The following is a 15413-nucleotide window of genomic DNA, read 5'->3' as shown; positions in this document are numbered from 1 at the left end:
ACCTATATAGTAAAAGCACGAATGAGTTTTGGCAAAAGAGTGGTCGTCTGCTGATGTGACAAACTGTCATTGGTTAAAATGTGGTCGTCCTCCTCATGCCAAAATCACGTGCCCAACTAGAGAAATATTGGAGGGTTTTCTTTCTTTCTGACGTATTCTGCCGAGGATGGGACTAGCGCATGGCTCGATACATCACAATTTAGAAGGGTTCTCTTTCTCCCTTGTTCATCGCTGTTCTCCTCTCTCTCTTTCGTCTGATTGGGTTTTAGTCCCTTGGTTTACCCCTCCGATTTTTCATTTACACGAACTCTCTTTTCTATATGTGTTTGTTCTTTATCCACTGGATCCAATCTAAGACGTGCAGTAGCAGAGAAAATCACATCAATTGAAGGTTGGTTAGTGGCTCGAGGATTACTACCATCAAATTCTTATCTTTTTTCTCCTCTGATTTCTGTACGATTGGGACTAGGGCTTGGTAAACACTCTCCGTCCCTATCACTTAGTTTCTTCTCTTATCAAACTCACCAGCGGACCAACATTTCTTCCATACCTCTCCGATTTTCCCCGTATTGTTTTCTCTAAAAATTAAGGTCAACAACAGCCACAGATGACCTTCAATTTTCTGACTTTTGTTTATGATCTTTTTAGATGAGATGAGCTACAAATAACTTGTAGATTTACTCAACTTTTCTCTGTTCTTCCAATGGTCTTTATTTGCTTAATAATTAATAAAGCTTGGTTTAATATCTCTGTTACTCAATTATTTTCTTAGCGATAAGAACTTTGATCTTCTAATCTTTATATCTTAAGATTTTTTATTTTATTTTATGTCTCTTATGTTTTATTTATCCAATTTCCTAATTTTTATAGTATTATCTTTCCAGGAAAAAGATGAAAACTTTTATGGGATGCAAATGCAAGTACTTGTGGATATATTCCATCCATTTCTGTTCTGCTTTATTTATCTATTGATTTATTTGTTTATTTATTTTTTGCCGATAAAAACTTTGTCCTTTTAATTTCGGTCTCTACTCTCAAATCACTTGAAGTTTTTATTTTGTCTTTTAGTTTATTGGATTATACTATTATTTTTATAGAAAGGAAGATGAATTTATTAGGTTTTAGCTAAAAAATAGGCATGAACATCAATGGTTTCCTCTGTAAACATTTTTTCTGGTGCCGTTTGACAGAAAGTATGAGTTATAGTGGTTTCTTAAAGCATTCTAGAAGCATTTAATTCCTAAAACACCTATGCATTCTAGAGCCCCTGTTATAGAAACACTGATTGCTTCTTTTCTTGGCGCACATTCATCTGTGATTTTTCCTGTCTTTTTACTTCGTTTATATTCTCATATTACAATTTGCATTTTTACAGAGTAAGGAAGAAAAGGAAGAACAACCTCTGTGGTAAGAAACTTTTTAGCTCACAAGTTTTTTCCTCTGGTTTGTTTTTCTTTTCAATTTGTGACCTTTCCCTCTTTCCCTTTATGACAGAGGTTTTTGGAGGATGGCAAAAAATTGTGGTAAAACTCCTGCTCCTATTTTTTTCACGGTACTTTGGGCCTTTTTTTTTTTTAGATTTTAATATTCTTCTTTTAAATACTAGCTTTGAGTGAATCCTTTTACCTGTTAAAATGAAATCTGCCAAAATTATATCAAGTGCATCTGTTAAATCAGAAGTTAGATGATAAATAACATTAACTAATATGGAACAAAAGGGTCAAGGTTAAGACTTTTCACTTTCACTTTTGCAGAGAAGTTTAAAGATTTTCCGAAGAAACCTCTAAGCTGGTTCAGGAATCATTTTTTGCTCAGTTAAAAGTTGAATCCTTTTGTTCTTTTCTTGTTTTTTCACTGAATATGGGACCTGGTCTTCATGCAATTTCTATCTCTGCATCTTTTAGGACAAGTCAATATTTCTAAAGTAGTATATGTTTGAGAGTAAGATGAGAGAGATGATTGTCTACACAACAGAAGGTACTTTGCCATTGCAGTTTCTCAGGGATAAATTTTTTCCCATCAGATTTTTATCTCTGACCTTTTCTTTCTTCTTTCTTCTTTTTCTGGTATCCACTACAGGAAGAAGCAATCTTTATTTGTGGTCCAGGAATAAACAAATGGTGAAGATAGCCTTTAAATAGGTGTTTGTTCACCTTTTATTGTTGTTTTTCCTTTTTTGGGTTTTAATGATAGTATAAGTTCTAATTAATTGAGTTTCTGTTTAATTGATAGGCGAGAATATCTTAAACTAGGTGACTTTTGAATAACGAATCATTAGTTTCTTTTCATTGATTAATTTTATAGATTGATTACACTTTTGTTATTAAGAGTAAGTTTTACTTGGTAATTAATTTGTATATTTCATCTTTAACCTTTTGGGTTCATTTCTTGAACTTCAATATTTATAGGTATAAACTTGTTGAAAAAAGGATGAGAGGCATTGGCAGTATGAGGAGGGATGTAAAAGAAAAGAAGAAAGGTGTGCGAAAAAGTGCAAGTTGAAATACTGATACTAAAATCATTATGGTCATTACTGTAATGATTAAAATGTTAAGAAAAAGCTAGAGATTGAGTTTCAAGAAAGACCCTTGGGTTACTTGGCGCTAAGATAGGCATTGGTCATTTAAGTTTCCTATTCTTTGGGAAATTCACTATTATTTGACCATTTCAATATTTTTTTACCATACTAGAGCTACTGTGTTTGGTTGACTGTATCATTGATAGCTATTTAATGTAACTTGTCTTTACCCCTCACAGCTAAAATGGATTGATGAGGATTTCCTGAGCTATGACTTTGAGTTCAACATTTTGCTGACTTGCTAAATTTGTTAAGAGAATTTTCTTCACTTTCCTTGGAATATGTTTCTGCTGTTCTATGTGCAGGTTATTAGTCAAGATATGGAGATTAAAGGACCTCATTTAAAACATCTGACATTTCTTTAGGCTTTGTTGTTCTAGGCCCAATCAGATATCTTTATACTTACTATTATTTGATTGTGTGGCTTGAGTTCAAATTAAGTAAATTATTTGAGAGAATGCTTAATGATTTGTTTGGCTTGTTTTGCTTAGCAATGAGTCAAAGCCCGAAGAGTGAAAGAACTCTTACCGTTTCCCTTGCATTATCATGATTGAAGTGTCAAACACCCCTAGAATCAAGATTGGAATTATTTCTATGTCTGTCCTGCATGGATCTATAGTGATTATTTATTAGCCTCATTTTTGGATATATATTATTATAGACATTATGTACCTTTTACATTTTAAATAAGAGGTTTTGTTTGTAAAGATAGTGAACAACTTTTGTTTCAATGCATCATATTGTGTATATTGGACCTATTATGTACTTTCTAATTTTGTCCAGTTACGGTGTGTTGTATTCTTAATGACACTGAGGTGCCAAATAATTCAACATCTGTCATCACAACAATTTGCAAGTTAGATGGCCAGGATTGGGCAATTTGTATGCTTTCACCATTTTCCTGCTACCTTTTTCTGCATAATCAGTAATTAATTAGTAATTAATTTCATATAAATGGCCTGTTATGGCATGAAACTCAAGTGCGCCAAGAATTCCACCTTTCTATTTGTCAACTGGTTATTTCAGTCTCCCAACAATAAACTTCGGTTAGGGAACGTTTCCATTGACTGTGAAGATAGATTGTTGCACAGAGGATCCTTTTTCAAAAATATGAACCCCCTTCATTCTCAGTGTACACCTACTTCATATCATGTATCACACTTCCATTCTCCTGACCAGAGTTGTTGCGTTAGTTGTTCCGATTTTCATGTTACATGCAAAGAATTGGATAAACAATATAGAAACGATTGAACCACATCAAAATTAATGCTCGTTGTAAATTTAAAACCACCACAGCTAATCAATGCTCCACAGAATAATTGAAAAAATTAATAGTGTTTACTCATTGTTTAATATTTTTGAATCTCCCATTTACTTCTCCCAACACTTCATCCCAATCTCTACATGAAGCAAAATCATACTGATGAGCTTCAATTTTATTTGCCTCAATTATTTTCTTTTCGATCTTTTTCTCGACACCATGTTAGATGCAAACCTTTATTTACTCGCATTTTCTTACAACATTGCTTATTTAAAAGCTTAATCATTTTATAACCAAATAACTTAAATGCAATGCATACGATTTATGATATCTCCACTTAAAAATCTGGGCATTTTCTGGGCAACATGAAATTAACGCCGCGCATCGCGCGGTGATCCCCTCCTAGTCTCATATAAAGAGTCACAATGCAATAGCTACTTTTTCGAAGTACTAATCACTCGGGAACTGGCTATCTTTTCTTTTCCTAATTTGTAACTTTTGAACTAAAATATACTTTCTACTCGAAAAAGAAACCTGAAAAGATAATGTCAAATAAGAAAAGAAATTCTCTTAATTGTCAGCCAAATGCCTTGCTCAGAATTAGGGATGGCAATGGGGCGGGGGTGGGGCGGGTGATCCTTCCCCCGTCCCCTGCCCCGTTGTCAAATAACTCCCCCCGTCCCCCGCCCCTTGCCCCCCATCCCCCGCCCCGTTTCCCCCGCGGTCCCCTGCGAGGAAAGACAAAATGAAGGGAAAAACAAAGCCATGATTGTTGGAACTGCTTATAAACGATATCTTAGGACATGGAAAGAATTCTTGTTCCACTAGGCTCTCGTATTTACATTTTCATCAAGGCTTTTTCACAAACATCTTATATGCACAAGGAAAACAAATTAACCACATATCACTATCCAGAAAGAAAACAACTTTATCCCATATGATCACCCTACATGGTTTAAGCCCCATAAATTGTATTTAGGCTTGCTTGTATTACAGCAGAATTCTCTTATAGATATACTCTTTTAATGTTACTAGCTTACTTATTGTTTTTTGGATCATGTCGAATTGTTAACTTAGAGAGCAATAATTTCTTCAGCTTTGGCATCCAATATTCCATTTTCCTTTCACGCTATATTCGTAAAATGAGAGAAGAGCTGGTGGAAAAAAAAAACAGTTTCATTTTTTAATTCTTTGAATAGCTTGAAATAAATTGATATTTTTCTAGTATTTTGCGTAATTATTAGGCTTTTTTGAAAAATTTTCACTTTGACTCATGCGTGACAAGACATTCTTCGATTTGCATAAAATATGTGGCACTGGCACACAATTCATTTAACACCATGAAATCAAGCTGCAAATTCTTCTCGGTATAAAGTTTCCTATTAATTTAGGCACTTGTCAGTATTCTAAGTTTGCTAATCAAATAACTATTCGTTCAACCAGAAACAAAGACAGATCTGTTCCTTCCTAATTAACAAAGACTAATAAGGGGTTTTGTTACTTTTGTGTATATTTTATATATACATATATATAAATTTGTGTATATATATATTTTTTATGCGGGGGACGGGGCGGGTGTATGTTGCCCCGTCCCCCGTCCCGTTTTAAAGCAGGGGTAAATTTTTTACCCTCGTCCCCGTCCCATTTCTACCTCCGCGGGCACCCGCCCCCGTTGCCATCCCTACTCAGAATTCAACTTGGATTAGAAAAGTTTTACATGTAGGGAAATCCCTAATCATCTAAACTTGACAGCAATTCTTGATCACACCCACGTCAAATTGGTAAAGAGTTTTCTGGAAAATTGTCCTAATTAATCACTTTTTGCTCCATTTTCCTACAATTAGCACCATTATCCAAATATAAGTAGAATTTATTAATTAATACAATATTTAGTAAAATCAAGGGGAAAACAACTATAAAGTTAATAACAAAAATTATTTGCAACCTGTCACCTGGATTGCAGATTTCTCCTCTAGCGGCTTGAGTAAGCTAAGCTATCCCACAGCTTCATGGACTTTTTGGCTAAATTTGGAGGAAAATGAATTTTGATTTTTTGTATTTTAAATGGCTCTTCTCAGGCACTTTTGTCTATTTTATCTGAGGATGCTAGCAGAATTTGTCTTCATTGTACTATAACTTCGGATTGTAATAGTTTAGGTTGAACTCCTTGTCTTTTTCTTTTATTAGTTATTTTAGTTTCTACCCCAAAAAAAATTAGTAACTTAATAATTTCAGATTTCAGATTTTAGATTTCAGACTTCAGTTTTATTAAATACACCCTTAAAAGAAATGCACACTAATTTGAAGTGTTGAATTGGGTTATAAAATAGGGCCTAACATATAGGTTTTATTAATCACTAAAATTTCATAAAATATTGACAAAACCTAACATACTACCACAATTCAAAAACCAACCAAACTTATAAAGTGACATTTATAAAGAAAATAACATATTTCAAATCCTTCAATTTGAAGAAGGAAATAATAAACCAATAATCCTTTTTGGTAATTTTAACTTAAATATGAATAATTTTTTTTTATGATTTCAACTTATCTGTATACGCTACTCAACATTAAATCGGAACATCCATTTCAAAAACCAACAAAATTTATACTGGCTAAAATTAAAAAAAGAACAACAATAATTCAAATCATCTAAATTGATACAATTTAGCAAACTATTAAGATTGAGTAACAAATCTATAAAGGAAAGGTAGGACTTTAATCCTTTAATTCCACAATATTAGCTAAAGTACGTGTATCCTATTCAAAATAAAAAAAAAAAGAAGGAGAAAAAAATAAAATCATAAGAAGAGTTACATGCGGCTATATACGTACATGTACTTTTGAATTCTTTTCATGTACTATTTTTTTCATGATTAAACATTCTATAAGAAGAGTTCACCAACTATGTTTCATTATTCACAATTACCCAAAACTGCTACATATGTTTTTTTAAGCTAAATCTTTCATATTGTGATTATTAAAATTATAGACTATTAGTTCTCATTTTGCTATTTCAGATGCAAACACTTGCAATTATCTTTTTTTCATTGTATTTCGTATTATGACAATTAAGGCAAAGGATATTTTGAAAATAAAAGACAAATTAAATGTTATGGGATTTTTATACATCCAAATTTGCCCATTAAATGTTGAAGTTGAATATGGACTAACGTATAATTCATTGAGAATTTGTCTCCATTTGTTTCCAAAGTTTATCAAAATAACTAAACCATTTTGCTTTATTTAGTTTTAGTTTTTGCTTTTAGATAGGATTTTTTTTGGCATTTTCACTATGCTTCTCAATTTTACTCCATGATAATATGACAAAAATAACATTTTTAATTGTACATTACGCAACCATTTGAGAAGTTCTGACTTGGATCAGTGGGGGTGAGTATACGTTGATCATATTTACTACTATATTTTATGAACGCTCTAACTTTGTTATGTATATAAAGGTTAGAGACCTGAATGGTTCTATAAAAACTAGTTTAATTTTCTAAAGTCGTAATCCATTACGTAGGCATCCACTTCCTTTTTATTTATAAGAAAATTAACAACATCATGAATTTCTAGGGGTACAGCATGATGTAGGAGAGGGTTTTTCAAAAAAAAAAATTAAGAGAAAAGATAGGTTATTTCAAGGTAACCTACACAAAATATTTTAGGTAATTTCATAGTTTTTTCATGCTGATGATAATGGTGATTGTCTACCTTTAATAAAGCGCATCATCATCTTTGTGTAAAATATGTCACATGGTATAAGAATTTAGTTTAAACTTTGTCTGATATTTCAATTCAGTGTTTAAATTTAATGGGTTCAAAATATATTACATGATATAAGGATTTAGTTTAGACACTATTTGTTATCTCAATTCAATACTTAAATTTAATAGATTCAGATCTTAACTTGATAGGTATCAATACAGGCAAATTACAACTTAATGAAGAAGCTCTACCTCAACAAAATATGGGCATGCGTCTGACTCAAAACTTCCTAGCCTTGAAGGATGTGCATTTCAGTAGGATCAATAGTAGAGTTATGCCACTTATTATGATGCAACTAAATAGTTTTGGTATTATTAGTCCAATTAATTTTGAATTAGGATGTAATTCATTACCCATTGTATAGATTAACTATAAGGATGGAACTTTCGAATTTATACACATAGGATAACAAGATGAAATGAATTAATATATTTTTATTCAAATATTGGGTCTTGAATACACATGGCATGCCCCCACGTGAATGGGCTGGTGGTTGGCGCCTCCTCCTCGGGACCGTTAGGTCCTGGGGTCGAACCTCCGCAGCAACATCAGTTCGCCGTGCATTTAACGTGCTAGGTCTAGTTGGGGCGCTGGACCGGGCCGGAGTGGGGATTAGTCGGGCCGCCTTTACGGACTTGACCCGGACACCCCACTCCGTCGACAAAAAAAAAAAAAAAAAAAAGGAATACACATGGCATTATTATATTAAATCTCTATACATGTATAAGTAAATTACATTTATCTCCTAAATTGTGGGACCCATCGTGTGTAACACTTGTAGGGACCACTTTTTCCACCAAATGCAAGTTCCATGTGCCAACAGTAGACTTAGTTGCTCCCTATTGAGTTGAGCCCATCTTCATTCACTCTTACTTCCGTCAGGATCTCCTTCAGATCCTCAATTGCTTTGAATAGTAAATCGAGATCCGTAATGAATTTACGCGTGCCCATATTCAGAGCCGCATGCATCCCCAAGAACACGACCTGCTCCGTACTACAATTCCTCATGATCCTAAAGAATCCTACCATATCCCACTGATTTGCCCTTTTTTTATGGAACATTTGCACTCATCACCCAACACTTATGCTTCTCCAAAACGCATCGTATCCGATACTTTCCTGCCAGCCGGGCGTCTTGAACAAGAAAGAGTATTAAACATGTCACATTTCAATTAATTTTTCAATTTCAATTGCATTTTCTTTCCCATCTAATTGACACATGTTTCGATCCTATGAAATCTCACAGGACACGTCGGAACAATTCACCGAGTGCGAGATAATTAAAATTTGAATTTGAATTCAAATTTTAAAAGAAACACCTGCATTTCATTGATAGTTATCGTGCAATGAACTTGTTGTTCAAGTAAATATCATTTGCTGATTATAATCGCATGTTTCTTTTGATAATTAGGCATTTAGTAATCATAAATGACAAGTTGATTTAATATCCAATCATAAATTCATTAATGATAATACGTCATCCCAGTGTTAATATTTACGGTTGCGCCATTCCTAAATGGACACTCCTACACTATATATAGTATCATTGTATTTTCCTTGATATTGCTGTAACTTCCATCCATTACAGTTTCATAATCCTTAAACTTGGTTAGAAATCTATTCTTTTTGAAGAATATAATGTACCTATCTATGGATATCCGATTCCCAAGATTACCGCTTCTCACGACAATCTTCTCCCACATTTGTACATGAAAATGGTTGAGCATACTAGAACGAACGTGCAGGTCCACTTTGGACTCGTGAGTTCCCTTAACCTCGCTGAATACATCTGCAAATGTGGGCCAGCACATTGGATCGTAGTTTCGTCATCCATTAAGGTAGGATTCCTGCCAATTAACAAGCTTCCATCGACATTTATAGAGGTTACTTTGCAATTATTACCATACCTTTTACTAGGTCCCTGTCTCAATTACGACAATTTCATGTAATTATTCCAAACTATATCACTCGCGAGCGCTATGCCATCTTCTGGGTTGAAGACCTCATCCACAATACCCGTCTTTGTGAATAGACGCTTCCTGGCGCGAACAAACAACCTCACTCGCCTTCTCAACATTGGTCCCGCACTGCCATTGGAACTCGGGTTGTCAAACAACCTTTGTCTTCGAACTGTGGGGTCTCATGAGAGTCTTGGAAGCAAATAGCTCTTCGCGCTACAAGTAGCCATTTTCTCGCACAACGGCAGTAACATCCAAATTCATTATCATCGCACTTATATCTACATTGTTTCACTCAGTAGACTTTACATCAATTAGTAACAATTCGTGTCCTCTCCTCTCACTACAGATTCCCTTCTCTCTAAGGATAAAACTAGAGGTGGTAAAATAGGCGGGATGGGCGGGATTTGCTTGAGTTTGAGATAGAATCGAATCATTGTGTTTGGGCCAACCTTACCTATATGTGTTTTGGGACTAATTTGGGCGGGATCACTTTGGAATGGGTTTAGATTGATCCCGTCCAATACCCAAATCTATTTTCTACATATTTTTTTGCTTTAATTCATTTTTTATTTTTTAAATAACTTTAATATTTTTGATTTATTAAATTTCTTTTAGTCTTATTGTGAATTTATATTTTCATGAATTCATTTTACACTTTAGAATGATTTCCCACCTAATACCCAAATCTATTTTCTACATATTTTTCTTCCTTTAATTCATTTTTTATTTTTTAAATAACTTTAATATTTTTATTTATTAAATTTCTTTTAGTCTTATTGTGAATTTATATTTTCATGAATTCATTTTACACTCTAGAATGATTTACACTCTAGAACGATCAACAATTACTTCAAAAAGACGTAACATTTTGATAAGAATGAATATATCTTCTCCCTGGACAAAACCAAAAGAAAAGTTGAGAGGGCTTAGAATGAATATTTTAATCTTTTCTACTTTTTGTAGCCCAAATGACAAAAGAAAAAGGAAAAGTTGAGAGGGCTTAGAGACCACTCTATCAAATGATAAGAATGAATATATAAGAAGAGCAAATTGCGCGAAATGTCACTTAACTATTTCGAAATGCCGGTTCTGATCACTAAACTTTTTTATTAGCCAAAAATGTCACTGAACTAGTAAATTTGTACCATTTTAGTCATTCCGTGTATTTATGCCGTTAGGAGAGACGGAAAATCACTTTTTTAGGGGCAATTTCGTCTACACCTGTTAAAAAATTTAGACCCTCCTTCTTCTTCGTCCTCATCTTCTTCCTCAAAGTCACAGCAAAAATTAGACCCACCTGAATTTCTCTGCCCAATTTCTGGGTCTTTGATGTCTAAAAATCAAAGACCCAGACTCCCTGGGCAGCCCTCTGAACCTCAGACTCCCGTGACTTAGTTAGTACAAAGCTGCCACACAATTCTCACGTGTTGATTCGGACGAGTCAGACTCAATTCCATCCCGCAAAATTGCCACCAGGCTGGCCACCGCGCCGCCATCCAACAACGCCGACCGCCCCTCCAGTGACACCGCCAAATTGCATGAAAAACATTCCCTTTTCTCTTTTCTTCTTTTTCCTTCTTTTCTTTCTTTCTTTCCTTCTCTTCTTTCTTCCTTCTTCCTGCTGTCCGCCGCCGCCCCCATCGCGTCACTGCCCGCCGCTCGATCTCCACCAGCGCGCGCCACTCCAGTCGCGCGACCAGCGCGCCACGCTGCCTCCCTCCAGCTCCAACCCTCCGCGCGCCCATCCTATACGCCAGCGGGCAGCGCGCAGCAGCCGGCCACCTGGTCGCGCGCCGCCGCGGCTATCAGCACTCACACGCCGCACGCCAGCCGTGCGTCTCTTCCGCGGCCAGCGCGCGACGTCTCCCTCTCTGCGCAGCCAGCGCGTGCGAGCTCCAGTACCAGCAGCCATCAGCAGCTTTCTGCGCAACTCCACCGTGCGCAGATCCTCGCCGTGCGCAGACCCTCGCCGCCGCGCCTCCAACCGAGCAGAAAACAAAAATGGAGGGTTATTCTCTAGCCCTCTCAGCAGCTCCGTTTCAGAAACTGAAGGTTCCTGTTGAGAGGCCGTTTTTGCTTGAACAATGGTGGTTTCCATGGAAGAATAATCAGGTGGGGAGGGGATTTCGACACGGGATTGTCGACACCGGTTGATAATTGAAGATTTAAGAGCTAAATTAGGAATTACAGCGAAAAAATCAGGGGTTGAGCCATCGGATAAATTTGGGATAACCCCTAAATCCTTGCAAACTTGAACAGCAACCCGCTCTAAAGTTTGGCCAGAAGAAATCACCACAGGATCAGACATCAAAGACCCAGAAATTGGGCAGAATAATTCAGCAAGTGGGTCTAATTTTTGCTGTGATTTTGAGGAAGAAGATGAGGACGAAAAAGAATGAGGGTCTAAATTTTTTAACAAATGTGTAGACAAAATTGCCCCCAAAAAAGTGATTTTCCGTCTCTCCCAACGGCACAAATACACGGAGTGATCAAAATGGTACAGATTTACGAGTTCAGTGACATTTCGCGCTAATAAAAAAATTTAGTGACCAGAACCGGCACTTTGAAATAGTTTAGTGACATTTCGTGCAATTCGCTCATATAAGAATGAATATATCTTCTCCCTGGACAAAACCAAAAGAAAAGTTGAGAGGGCTTAGAATGAATATTTTAATCTTTTCTACTTTTTGTAGCCCAAATGACAAAAGAAAAAGGAAAAGTTGAGAGGGCTTAGAGACCACTCTATCAAAGGCCGAGCTCATTGGGTGCTGACTATTGAAGTTTGCTTAAAATTTTTGGATTTTAAAATTTTTTGGGAAGATATTTGGGCCCAATGGGTACCCAAGTATTTCCCAACATTTCTCATCAATTAATGGGTACAATTGGGATATGTTCCATTTTAAATCCAATATCAAATTACAATACCTATTCCGCCCAAAGTCCCTTTGGGTATGGGTAGCTCATTGGGACTCGGGACAAATTGTCACCTTTAGATAAAACAATAATTAATGTACTCCATTGGGCCAATTTCATCGGCCTAATCAATTCATGTACAGTACAAAGGGGTCTGGCTCACACCCCTAAAGCAGCATGGGGGCCACAGTTCGCTTGGGTGGTAAAAAATTCGCTTCATGAACTATAAACCTGCGAACTGTTTGCGATGTGCTGCTAATATTACTGCCAGAACTCTTTCTGAGCTCTCTCAAACTTTTACCGAAGCACAAGCTTAGTCAAAGATAGTCTGCAACATGACAATGACATCACATACTATCTCCAATGAAGATGCTTTACTTCTCACTGCGCTCAAGCTTACTGAGAGTCCAACAAAGAAATTTCACACAACAAATATCAAGTAAGATGCTTGAGCCAACATCTAGGATAAATCTCTACCTTTTGATATTCCTGAAATTTAGCAGGAAATATAAATATGCATCAAAGCTACTGACAAAACTTATCCAATAGGTATTTTTAACAGATAATGGATCCAGCATTCTTCACAACTAACAAGTTGCTTGGAATATGATCTATTAGATTTTGACCACCCAGACTCGATGCAGGAAATGTACATATTTCAACTTCTATAGGGCTACTTTTGGCTGGAATTCAATCCAACGGCATCTTGACAATCCTGACTTTATGTAGGAAATGTAAATATTTCACATTACATAACTTTACTTTTTACACAAACATACTTTTCATAAATTCTTACCTTAATAAACGAATAAACAAAACTCATAACAACTTTACTAGAAACTTCAATAACAAATTTACTACACATTTTGAATAAACGGTCCCTGACTCACGTTAGTACAAATCTCATAGAAAGATTAACAACAATCAACAACCACAATTAATAATAAACTAGCTATAAATCAAGTTTTCCTATTCCCACTTAAATCATGACTCGTAACACTTTGAATAGCCTTTTCTCTTCTTCAACTTCAACTTCCATCCATCAAGCAATTATTTGAAGAAATGGAAGCTCCCCAACATCTCCTAAAGCATTTTCCAACATAGCACTCTATTCAATAGTTCAATGGAAATGCTTGAACAGCTCACAAATCTCATTTCTAAGCGAAATACTATTTACAGAAGCTCAATCACTACCACAAAGATTGCCTTTAACACCAATATGGTGAGATAGATTACCTATAACACTAGCAAGTGAAACTCTGTTAAGCATCACTTGAACATTAGGATGAATATCTCACAAAACACCAAGACAACCTTGATTATAATTCATCTATACACCAAATATGGATGCAACTAATTAAAGAATAGAATGATACTAAAAAAAATACAAGCACAAATTGTAAATATATAAGCAAAAGATATAACTGTATACATGTGAACCTATTACTTAACCTAGGGGTGCAACAATCGTGCAACTTGACTCGAGCTTGCCAGAAGCTCGGTCAACTGCTTGACTTGCACTCGATCAATGCCGAGTTCAAGTCAAGCTCAAGCTACTCGATTGAGGTTTCGAGTCAAGCTCAATTATATATATCATATACTCGAGAGCTTGTCGATCTCTATCGAGTACTCGGTGTAATATTTAATTAATATATTATGAATAATTAAATTGCCTTTTTAGGTTGATTATTTGCAATATTTATGACCCTAACCATTTGTCGAGCTCGAGTACTAGAGTTTGATATTGAGCTCGCCAACTTCTCGAGCTCTATTGGGTAGAATTTGAGCCTTTCCAATATTACGTCGAGTCAAACTCAAGCTTTGTTCAAACAACTCACTCAAGCTCGACCTCGAGTTTGAATACTACTACTAGGCATCGAGTTCGAGCTCAAGGATTGTGATATTCGAACTCAACTCGACTCAATATCACTCCTAACTTAACCTGCAATACAATCTAACTCACAACCACCACTCTTAATTATTTTGACTATCAAAGAAGGTGATCTAGACCAAAGAATAATTTCCTCCAAAACTTCCAATCTCATTTTTTTAGCAATAAAATCTAGCATAGGTAGGCTTCGTCCACCTCTCAAGACATTTTTCAAAGCATAGCCACCATCTTCTTGCCTATAAAACTCTTTAAAGAGATCATAAATTTCATTTTTCAACAACATAGTTAGCATGCATGTGAGCAACTAGCTCAGCAGCGTGATTTAGACAGCTATCTCCAGTAGGATAAGATGCAGTAGCACCAATCATTAACCTATGTTTTCAGACTCGGACCATATAGCAACTTGATCAAACTCAGGGGTCAATGAGTTCGATCGAGTTTAACCAGAGGTCGAATCGGATGACATTATAAATATATTAATTATATATAATTTAAATAATATATAAAAGTTTCCCCTAAATTAGTGGTTTACAGCTTTGCATAGTTATTTGATGAGTTTAGATTTAGTCTAAAAGGACTCTACTTAAATTGTTTTAAAAGCCATAAGCAAAAATGTAATTTGGAAAATATGATGGGTTAATTTTATATTCTAATAAAATGGTAAAAGGTTGAAACACACAATTATCAAAAAGTCCTAGGGCACTCAAAAGCAAATAAATGTTAAACCTATCTCCTAGTTGTTGTTTTCTTTGTTGCGTCGTCACTATAGGATGATGTATCCTTCAGTCGCTTGTTCTCCCAACGAAGACTTTTTCTCTCAAGTCCTGACAAAGTCTTTTGGTTGTTATAAGTTAATTTTGATTCATGGCTTCTGAGAAGGAAACTCACGTGGAAGAATAGCAAAGGAATAAGGAGGACGAGGATTTGGATGATAAGGCAGCAGCAACCATCGCTCTCTTTTCTTTTTTTTTTTCTTTATCTTCTTCATCTTTCCTCTAAACTACACCATAACTCTCTCTTTTCTTTTATTACAAA

At 35.5% G+C, this 15413-nt stretch overlaps 1 long non-coding RNA gene and 1 pseudogene across 1 annotated transcript; one reads left to right on the top strand and one right to left on the bottom strand.

Annotated features, from left to right (window-relative positions):
• The first annotated feature begins 209 nt into the window (after positions 1–209).
• Positions 210–2137, top strand: LOC113755101. Its single transcript, XR_003465569.1, has 4 exons — positions 210–391; positions 1376–1407; positions 1495–1523; positions 2080–2137. It is a non-coding gene; the product is annotated as an uncharacterized LOC113755101 (long non-coding RNA).
• An 8724-nt stretch (positions 2138–10861) lies between these two features.
• On the bottom strand, positions 10862–14661 carry LOC113755100 (annotated as a pseudogene).
• Between the last annotated feature and the right edge of the window lie 752 nt (positions 14662–15413).

The sequence above is a fragment of the Coffea eugenioides genome, unplaced genomic scaffold, assembly GCF_003713205.1.
Source record: "Coffea eugenioides isolate CCC68of unplaced genomic scaffold, Ceug_1.0 ScVebR1_1193;HRSCAF=2007, whole genome shotgun sequence".
Lineage (NCBI taxonomy): Eukaryota > Viridiplantae > Streptophyta > Magnoliopsida > Gentianales > Rubiaceae > Coffea > Coffea eugenioides.
The sequence above is the reverse complement of the archived record's forward strand: the minus strand, read 5'-3'. Positions and strand labels throughout refer to the sequence as shown.